This window comes from Plecotus auritus (genome assembly GCF_963455305.1).
Source record: "Plecotus auritus genome assembly, chromosome: 4".
NCBI classification, from domain to species: domain Eukaryota; kingdom Metazoa; phylum Chordata; class Mammalia; order Chiroptera; family Vespertilionidae; genus Plecotus; species Plecotus auritus.
Genome location: NC_137775.1, coordinates 155,762,576 through 155,766,657, shown reverse-complemented (window position 1 = coordinate 155,766,657; position 4,082 = coordinate 155,762,576). Strand labels below are relative to the sequence as shown.

At 39.3% G+C, this 4,082-nt stretch overlaps 1 pseudogene across 1 annotated transcript; it reads left to right on the top strand.

The window, feature by feature from the left end:
* The first annotated feature begins 226 nt into the window (after positions 1–226).
* Positions 227–785, top strand: LOC308246866 (Krueppel-like factor 17; annotated as a pseudogene). Its single transcript has one exon. The product of its transcript is annotated as a Krueppel-like factor 17 (transcript).
* The last annotated feature ends 3,297 nt before the right edge of the window (positions 786–4,082 follow it).

The window sequence follows — 4,082 nt, the reverse complement described above, 5'->3', positions numbered from 1 at the left end:
CTGAGACTATTTGGTCAGGAAATTGCTTGAGCCACCATTGTTTGGACTAAACAATTGGTGCATAGCTCTGGCCCTTGCCAGGGCTCAAGGTTCACCAGCGTCCCAGGCTCCTTGTTTACACTTCTCTGATAGTGAAGACAAAGGGTGGCTTTCTACAATGTCCTTATGAGGGTCCAATATTCCAGGGTGGTTATGACCGTCAGTGAAAATCTAAGCATTCCCCCCAATGGGCCACCAGTCACAGCTCCCAGTAAAATCCCACATTAGGACACCAACAATGCCTTATTCTGGCCACCCTACAGTACCTTTTAATAGAGACTCCTTAATACCTAAAATGTTATTGCCCTCAACCATGCCTTCTGCTGAGGGCCAGGCAAGGCTGTCCTCTTTGGTTCAGATGTTGTCTACTAGAGATCCCCACAACTGTGGAATACCCCCAGGTGGTCCCCATTATTGCTGAATTTAGAATCCCAGGACTCTTTTGTTAGCCAGCCAGCCTCCAAGGAAGACCCCTTCCTCCCTGGGCAACCCATACCTACTCCACAAAGTGTAGAGCAGAAGTGCAGGGTCCTTGAAAGAGCACCCAGGTGGAAAGCCCTGGTTGCAAGGCCTTACTGCTGCCAATATGAGAACTGTGGAAAAGCTTACACTAAGTGCTCCCACCTTCTGAGACGCCAACACACACAGGTGAGAGGATCTATAAATGTGAGTGGGAAGGTGGTAAGTGGTCTTTCTTCCTTTCTAATGAGCTTGGACAACATATGTGGATACACACCAGATACTGACCATAGTATCATGAGCCTACATTGATACATCATAATTACCAAAGTACTCTCTCTTTTGAAGAATAATTTTATTGGATACCTTAAATATTCCACTCCATTCTCTTCTTGCATGCATAGTTTTTATAGTTTCTGAAGAGAAAATCAATGTAATTTTTTTCCCCTTTCTCTGTAGGTAATATAGTTTGTTTTTTTCCTGGCTTCCTTAAAAATTTTGTCTTTGATTTTTTAAAGTTTAAATATGATGTGAATAGGTATAGAATTTTTGGTGTTTATCCTTCTTAGTGTTGCCTGCCTTCCTTCCTTCCTTCCTTCCTTCCTTCCTTCCTTCCTTCCTTCTTTCCTTCCTTCCTTCCTTCCTTCCTTCCTTCCTTCCTTCCTTCCTTCCTTCCTTTCTCTTTGCATTTCAGTTTTGGAGGTTTCTTTAAGCTCACTGATTCTTTCCTCAGCTGTGACCAGTCTACTGATGAGCCTATCAAAGGCATTCTTCATTTCTGTTAGTCTTTTGATTTCTAGCATTTCCTTTTGATTCTTTCTTAGAATTTTCCTCTCCCTGTTTATATTACCTATCTGTTCCTTCATGTTGTCCACTTTTTCAAGTAGAGCTCTTAGTATATTCATCATAATTTCTAACATTTCCAGTGTAATCATTTCAAAATCTCGGCTGTATCTGGTTTTGGTTCTGATGCTTGCTTTGCCTCTACAGTCTTTTGTTTTTAAAAAATGTGTGTTTTTTTTTTTTACCAAATCTTGTAATTTTTGTGGAATGCCAGGTAGACTATCATGTAAAAGGAACTGAGGTAGATAGACCTTTAGTGGGAACTTTTTTGTCTTTCTGTCTAAGACTTGGGTTGTATTCATGTTTGCTATAGCTGCAGTTTCAGAGGCTAAAATGTCCTTTTGGTTCCATGTTTTTGACTACCCTGTGGTTTGGGGTTTTCCCAGCAACTCTTTAAGGCCTGAGGTTTGAACTTCTTTAAGTGTATTCCTGTTATTATAGAAGACCCCTGTTGATATGGTGCGTAAGGTGAGAGAGGAAAAGTGATCTATAGTCCCTGATTAGGTCTCATTCTTTTAGTAAACTTTTGTTGGGTATTTCTCTTCTCGCATATCAAAGGCTAGCGTAGGCTTGAGTTTGGTTATTTCCCTTCTCCCAGCTTGGATAGGCTCTAGTAAAACTCCATGCAGCTTGGTTCTCATAAGATAGATTCCATCGGGTCAGACCTTGTTGAGACAGAGAGCTCTGGAAACATTTCAAAATGGTAGCTTTTCCCCTCCCCCTGCTGGAAGCATGGGGTATTTTTTTCTCAAATTTTCACAGTTTGAACCTGATAGAGCAACTGAAAGTAAAAACCTTGAAAGTGTGGGTTCACAACACACCGAGAATAAGCCACCACTTAGTTTTGAACTCTTGCTGTCCATCCAGCAATTCGTCAAATAATTTCGTCTTCCCACTGTGATGGGCTTGAGTTGTGGGGATCTGCTCTGTGGCTTCTGCTTCAGGTAAGTGTGACACACTGTAACTGCCTGTTCACTTTCTCCAGTTTTCAGGGTGGCACAGAGACCTGAAACCTCAATTCCCTGATGTATTTAAGAAGAGTTGTTAATTTTCCATTTGTTCAGCATTTCTCATATCTGGATGGGAGTGATGATTTCTAAGCTCTTTGCATGTTGGACCAGAAATCAGAAGTCAAGTGGCCTATATTAAATACTCAACAAATATTGTGCTGCTTCTCCTTTATTTTGTTATTATTTTTATACATAGTTATCTTGTTGTTGATAGGGTAGCCTTTTGTTGTTTTAAAGAAATTTCTCCTATTTGATATAGCCTGTTAAAAAAGAAAATTTAGCCCAGCTGGTGTGGCTCAGTGGTTGAGCGTTGACCTATGAACCGGGAGGTCACGGTTCGATTCCCAGTCAGAGCACATGCCTGGGTTGTGGACTCAATCCCCAGTGTGGGGCGTGCAGGAGGCAGCTGACCAATGATTCTCTCTCATCATTGATGTTTCTATCTCTTTCTCCTCCTTTTCTCTCTGGAATCAATAAAAATATATTTTTTTTTAAAAAAAGAAAATTTAGATACCATTAACAAGTTATAATTGAATGCATTTTTGCCTCACATGCCTTAAAATGTGTACCTTGTTACTAAAATGATGAAGTGCAGATTGTTTGTGTGGGAATGCTTGATCTTCATTCTGTAGGAAAGGCTCTCATTGTTTGATTAACACCATTAGCACTATTAGTGCCTGAGTAAACTAAGTCAGAAGCTAGAATCCAGTACACCAAATCTGTTGTTTTATTATGAAAAATTCCTTTGCCAAATAGAAATATCTTTGTAGCCCAAAGCACAAATGTATACTCAGATACCGCCCCTGCCCCCCCACACACATACACAAATAGGGGAGTGCAATCAAACTCTTTATGTTCAGCTTATATTTCCTATTTATTTTTCATGAGTTGGATCTCTATAATTTGTGACATACTTTTAAGACCTTTCATCTTAGAGCTATGTCTCTTAATTCTGAGTTACTGTCCAAAGTCCACATTCTCATCTCAGAGTTAAAAGAAAAAAATAAATCCCTAAACTTCACTTGGTGAAAAGCAGCAGGTGCTGTGTTCTTTGCTACACCCATTCTTCTCTTGAGGGGTTGAGATTCTCAGATCTCAGAATGCCTCATTTCTGCCTAATCAATAAACATGGCTTCTCCTGACATGTGTGTTCCAATAAAACCAGATTATAGTGTGTACCTCAAGATTGCTATCACATGTCAAGTGTCTTTAGCATAGAATTATGCCTGGATGGATGGCTCTACTGAGCTGACACACTAATTTTCTTCCCCATTAAACTTCTCATTTTGCAAGCATCCATTTCATTGATAGAAGCCTGCCACATTTAAGTATTTCATTTAACCCGCTATTGTGCATTGAAAGGTATAAAATTGTTTCCTAAACAACCTATTTTAGTTTCCTTCATACTGATAGGGTAAACATATGTTGTCTTTTTAAATTCCATACATATCCTAACAAATAAAACAGGCTCCTTATTTTGGGGCTGTCAGTTTGTTTGTTTAAAAATGCAGTAAAAAAACAGGCTGTGTTGATTCAACGTACCTTTCTGGTGCAAAGTCTACTGAGGCATCTATTCTAAGACCAAGAAAATATTTGAAGCTTTAAATCTGATTGTTCAGACAGCTGAACTAGTTTAACTAAAAGGTTTATAGAAAGGGATGGAGAAAATAAATCTATAAAGAGTTTTGGTCAACATTTGAAAAATACATCAGATATTTTCTCCTTGGCTTC